The sequence below is a fragment of the Limulus polyphemus genome, unplaced genomic scaffold, assembly GCF_000517525.1.
Source record: "Limulus polyphemus unplaced genomic scaffold, Limulus_polyphemus-2.1.2 Scaffold3426, whole genome shotgun sequence".
Taxonomy (NCBI): domain Eukaryota; kingdom Metazoa; phylum Arthropoda; class Merostomata; order Xiphosura; family Limulidae; genus Limulus; species Limulus polyphemus.
Window position 1 is genome coordinate 83,086 of NW_013669036.1, and position 6,823 is coordinate 89,908.

General features: G+C 33.6%; 1 long non-coding RNA gene across 1 annotated transcript in view; it reads left to right on the forward strand.

Annotated features, from left to right (window-relative positions):
- LOC111088256 overlaps nucleotides 1–4,082 on the forward strand; it is a 51,772-nt gene extending 47,690 nt beyond the window's left edge. The window contains exon 3 of the long non-coding RNA XR_002612840.1: nucleotides 3,943–4,082. This is a non-coding gene — a long non-coding RNA (uncharacterized LOC111088256). The remainder of the gene's footprint in view (nucleotides 1–3,942) is intronic.
- The last annotated feature ends 2,741 nt before the right edge of the window (nucleotides 4,083–6,823 follow it).

Genomic DNA, 6,823 nt, shown 5'->3' on the forward strand with positions numbered 1-6,823 from the left:
TGGACTGTCGAAAGCGGGATTCCCAAATTCTGCGAAATTTGCCGCTGACTTATTTCACCATCTGCTTGACCAACTATCCTTCCTCTAAGAAAACCTGACAATTCGAGAGAACCTTGAGTTGTAGGCATGTTGTAGCACAAGATGATTAGTGTGCGGACCATTTTCATGTATATAGTGCTCTGTGAACACAAATTAGTTAGCATAAATCAGTTAAATGACGAAAAAGTAGGTGTCTATTTACTTGTGACCACTCAGTGTAGATAGATTGTGGCCTTGTCCAACTGTCGCCATCTGTTGACGTCTTAACTAATTTAACTTCATGTCTTTTTGTTAATATTTGAAGTCGTGTAGCCTGCTTATCAAAACAGAATTATTTTGCTCAAAATTGTCCCCTGTATAGAGTTATTACCAAAATTTAATGCGAATATAGAACATAAAATAAATTATCTCTGCTTAACTGTGGGTATAGCAGTATATCATATTTTATTTCTCTTACAATCTGTATATTTACTTAATTGTCTATCAACTTATAAATATTTCAGTATATCATATTTTATTTCTCTTACAATCTGTATATTTACTTAATTGTCTATCAACTTATAAGTATTTCAGTATATCATATTTTATTTCTCTTACAATCTGTATATATACTTAATTGTCTATCAACTTATAAGTATTTCAGTATATCATATTTTATTTCTCTTACAATCTGTATATATACTTAATTGTCTATCAACTTATAAGTATTTCAGTATATCTGTCTATGATTTTATTTACCCGTCTAAATGTTTACATTTCTATCTATTCGTCAGTCAAATTACTTCTTTCTCAATGTATTTGACTGTTTATATGCATACATTTACCATTCTAACTAGATTTTAACCTAGGTTCCCTATATGTTTTCACGTAATTTCTTGAACACATAACAAAAGTGTGCGCGCACTTATGCGGGTGTGTGTTTAAGCGCAAAGTCTCATTGAATATGTGCGCTCTGTCGACCGCGGAGAATCGGACCTCGGATTTTAGCGTTATGAGTTTGTACACTTACAGCTGACCCACCAGAGGACATAATAATAGCTGCCAAATCAAATACACTAATTCGGTGTATGTTTTTCAGATTTGTGAGACACTTAATCTATCATTCTACACAAACAACCATTATGAGGCAAGGTTTAATCAAATGCTAGTAAACAGTAAGCTTTCAATGTTTTCGCTCTTACATCATGTGCAGGTATAAATCCATGATACCGATAATCTGAACCATTACAAAGCTTTGCCACTAATATATTGATATGCTGAGTTTAGGTTATTAAAACTAAAATGACATTTCTCTGAATTTAAGTGGTTATTTCCGATAAAATAATTTTTCAATTCTTACAATAATTATTTCTTTAATTTATTGTTCGAAAAAAAATAGGTTTAAAGCTAAAATTATTTGTTAAAAAAATAGATGGAGCCACAAGTGCACTGATTACTTGTAATTAAAGGTTTCCGTTTTTGAATCAAAACATAAAATACTGTTTTAAATCATGTATGTTGCTTTTTATTTTTATACTAGATATTAAACAATGTTAAGAATAATAATTTCTTCGGCGTCGACCTATTTCATCGTAACGCATCTATCGTTTTCCTACAACATTGGTCAAATCGTACTAGGACTAAATCACAGTTCGGTTTTCTCCTTGATTGTAGAAGATATGACTTAATTCCAGAAGGTCTAAGCAATTCGGTCAAATTACCGGAAATCCTTAAAGATAACACCCGAGTTACCAATAGATTAGAAAATTTGTATGTTCTTTGAGAAATGACCTCATTAGCGGCATGTTTAAAAAGAAATACAAACACGACAAAATTTGTGATAGGACTTTTAATTTGATTAAAAACGTTCCGAATGTAGACTTTAAGAACTGGATTAAAAACCAAAGTGATGTTATCAGTAGATTAGAGAAACAAGAAAGAGAAAAAACTCTGAAACGTAAGTTTGAAACTATAGTTAATGAATACTCATATAGTCACATCAATGAAGCTAAATCAGACGAATGTGAAACTCTCAGAGAAAATAATATAACTGTAGAAGATGGAGTTAACTTGGATGATGCAACTAAATCGTTACTCAGTCGAGGACCAAATTTTACAATTTCAACTAGATTAGATGATGACATAGAATTAGATATTTTATCGTCGTTACAACAAATTCCCACAAAATACGACAACGAGAAAAGCATTATTTACAAATCCAAGTTGGAAGTAGTAGAGATTCACCAGAGCAAAGAGAAGAACACCAACCGTCTGTTAAACCACTTTCGAACCCACCTTTTGACCATCATAAAACACCAGCAGTGAAAGGACAGAATATAACAGAAGACGCCATGACAGAACTTTCAAAAAAAGTGTCGACTAACTTAGGGAAATTTCATAATTACACAATGAAGCCTAATTTGTCTTTTCACGAGACGAAAGCTCTGTATAAGTTAAAAGGTAACACGAAATTTTAGTTAAAGAATCTGATAAAAGTAAAGGATTTGGGGTTTCAGCGAAGGATTTATACTCATTTATCAAATAAAGATAACTATTTAAAATTAAACAAATATCCTACTAAAACATTTGAAAGTAAAAGTAGAATTATTTTAAATGAATTAAAGAAAGGTTCTCATGTAGATCCACAACTAGTGAATAGTCTAAAACTATATAATAGTCGAGTCCCTGAATTCTACGTCCGTCATAAAGATCATAAGTCTGGTTTACCCCTTAGACCTATAACATCTACTTGCGGATTTCCCACAGAAAGTATATCGTGGGTTTTAGATAGACTGCTGCACCCGTTATTGGACTTGGTCCATGCTCATATTAACAGCGCATATCATTTTCTTGAACAGTTACATAATGACTCAAACCTTATTAATGATAGTTATATTCTGTTTACGATGGACGTTATTCAATTATATCCTAGTATCCCAACTGAAGAAGGGATACACTGTGTTATGACTATGATTAGAGAAAACAGAGATGACTTAGAACTTTTAAATATTTCAACAGATTGGTTAGGAAGAGATCTGAGACTTGTGTTAAATAATGGGTATGTAAGATTTAACGGATAATTTTATAAACAAATCAGAGGAATAGCTATGGGGAATAGGGTAGCAGTAGTCTTAGTTGTAATATTTATGCATATACTTGAACTGAAAGCACTTAATTCTTGGAAACAGGAGGAAATATTGGCCCATCGATCTGGTACAGATTCATAGATGACGTATTTGGAGTGTGGAACACTAATTTACAGTCCTTTTTCAGTTTCCTTGAGTTCTTGAATACCGTCCACCCTTTCATAAAATTTACACTTGTTTATGCCATACCAGATAGAAATTTACCGTTTCTAGATACTACAATTCATGTCAGGAATGGGGGAGATCATTACTGGTATTTTCAGTGAGCCTTCTACTAAAGCTCTTTGTTTACATTTTCACTCTCATCATCCTGGGTCCCTGCTGTAAAAAGAGGTGTCGTTATTGGCTACCTCCATAGAATTGATAAAGTTTGTAATAACAAAGAAATGTGGGAGGAGGCTAGGAAAAATATGATGACTCTTTTAAGAAAAATGTCTATCCACAGGAATTTATACAAAACATTGTAAGAAATTCTGACAGGCAAAAAGAAAATAGACATGTTCTTTTGAACCGTATAAATAAAGAAAACACATTTAAAGCTCAGGCTAGTTGGGTGATTTCATATATATAAGTGATAATATCACCACAAAACTAAAGAAAGTAATTAGAGCATCAGACTTACCTATTAAAATAGTACAAAAACCAGGTATCTCCATTAAATCATTAATAACAAGTTCAGCATACAAGAAAGAAACACGATGTATGAAAAATAACTGTAAAACTAGTAAATATGGACTACATGATACATGCCATAGTAAAAACGTTTTTTTTTATGTAGTAACTTGTGGCAGATACTCTGGAACGTATATAGGAGAAACTTGCCGACCCATCCATGATCGAATATCTGAACATGTGCGTGACATCCAAAACCTCAATATTAACAATGCTATTGCAATGAAAGTGTTCCAACTTGTAGGATATCGATAGCTCCTGACGAAGTTGTAATAGCAAAATATTGAGCTAATAAAGTTACATTCTGGAGATATAGGTCGTAATTTTTTTACCTTTATAGAAATTTCTCATAATAAACTCCAGTTTGCGTTAAACAATGTTAAGAATAATAAAACTTTAACTATTTTTACTTGTCCCTAGAGGTGCAAGCTGCAAATTTAGTCCACGAACTACATCAAAAATTAGATCCCGAATTTTTTTCATTTTAACTGAAATGCCACGCCCTTATATAATGATAATTACAGTACAATGTTCTGCGTGTTAACGTGATGCTTCTATGAGTATTATTCAGACCAAAGTCTATTTTATTAACGCTTGTCAATATACGTATGCCACACGTGCACACAAGAAGTACCCTATCATTCTGCGTAAGTGGCTTCCAAACGTAACTGTAATTTGTTCGAAACACTCCTACACGTGAAGACTGCTTCGATCTCGACATTTTGGGTTAATGAATGAACGTTTAAAAGTCATTGAAATAAAGATAATTATACTTTTCCTATGTCATCTAAATCCAACATTGATTTCTCTATACAAAACCGATAACGGCACAATGGTTAGCGTACTCTGATAGTGAATTCTAGGGTACATGGTTCGTGGTTCGTTGCCGCTAAAATGTGTTCCATATTTTGGACAGCTGGTGCGTTATAAGGGTGACGGTCAAATCTCACTATTCGGTCAGACCAGAGTAGCTCAAACGTTTGCGGTGCGAGTTATTTTTCCACTAATATATCGTCTCAAAATTAAAGGCACCAACTGAATGAGTCTAGCTTTCATATCGGTTGGCAAGAAAAATATTTTTATTTTTTATTGAATTTTTCGTTAAACTTGATAAAAGACTGGAATAGAACCTAAACCTACAATGGATTACGAATTTTTGTGTTATCATGAGAAATCAGTTGTGAAAGAATGGCCAACAAAGTTTAAACTATTTATCACCCATATTATTTATTTATTATAATCAACTTTCGATCAGTGCAAACTACCTATATAGAGCGAGTTTAAAACTTAACCCGATAATGAAGGTAGTTAACTGACTATACTTTTCTTACCTTTTTATTTATAAAGGTCCAATATTGCCAAGTGGTTAGAGGAGCTTGACTCCCACTCTCAGGGTCGCGGGTTCGAATCCCCATCTCATCAAATAAGCTCGCTCTTTCAGCTATGGGGGAGTTATAATGTGATGGTCAAGTGGTAAAAAAATATGGTGGTGATGACTAGTTGCCTTCCCTCAAGTTTTTCACTGCTAAATTAGGGACGGCTAGCACAGATAGCCCTCGTGTGGCTTTGCGCGAAATTCAACAACCAAAGCCAAAACCTTATTTATAAAAAGTATAAGGTATGGGCTCCCTCGTTCTTAAAGATTACATAGTAGTTGTTTCAGGCGTTAGGACATATTAAGAGATATCATATGTTTGGATAATAAAACATTCACTGTTAAAGATGAAAGTACTCTTAAAAACTATTATCTACTTCTATCAAGGTGCAGAAGAGTTGCACAGTGAGTGCTTAACATAAATCGACATTTCCTAGTCTCGTTCTGATAGTTATGTGTAAGTTGAATTTAAAATTATTTTGGTCAAAGTTTTGAACAACTTACAGTTCGACCATACTTTAACTAAAACTTCCCCTCACTCACTTCTTGTAAGTCCCTGTTTTACATTTTTCTTTACGCTACATTCAAAAGCACATTGTTATTATTCAAAAATTATTTGATGTTTTCCTACAATATCCATCAAACATGCTCGCTCTTTCAGCCGTGGGGGCGTTATAATGTGATGGTTAATCCCACTATTCGTTAGTAAAAGAGTAGCCCAAGAGTTGGCGGTGGGTGGTGATGACTAGCTGCTTTCCCTCTAGTCTTACACTGCTAAGTTAGGGACGGCTAGCACAGATAGCCCTCGTGCAGCTTTGCTCAAAATTAAAAAAAAAATCCTACAATATATGAAAAACATTCATACAACCTTGATATGGATGTCGTATTATTATCTAGATTACACATTTTCGTATAAAATCCCATACAAGTTTTAACATTCAATAACGCTAAATATCGAGTTTTGATACCCGCGGTGGGCGGATCACAGGTAGCCCATTTTTTAGCTTCGCGCCTAACAGCACACTACACAAATTTCCCCTCAAAGCGCGACATAAATAGATTAGTCAAGGAGGGTATTATTCGAAGTCAATGGTTGTTCCATTTGTCAGATCGTACACGACTTCATTGAATTGAAAATGCTTATTTATCACAGAAACATCAATAATTTTGTTAATCTCGCATATAAGTCATATAACATATTTTATTTTCCTTAAGTCTGAAGTATAGTCTTTCACTAAGTTCTGTATATAAGTTTCATATATAGGATTTTAAATTAAAACTAACAGAATAAAAAAAATAATTATCTATCTTGTATTATCTCATACGTATTTAATAAAGCTCTAACCCTAAAATTACTGACTTGCTTATATACCATTCACTACTGGTAGAATCTATATACATTGAATATTACATTTAGAAAAATATTTGTTGTTTTTCAAACTATACCACTCAGCATTTGGTTTGTTTGTTTGTTTTTGAATTTCGCGCAAAGCTACACGAGGGCTATCTGCGCTAGCCGTCCCTAATTTAGCAGTGTAAGACTAGAGGGAAGGCAGCTAGTCATCACCACCCACTGCCAACTCTTTGGCTACTCTTTTACCAATGAATAGTG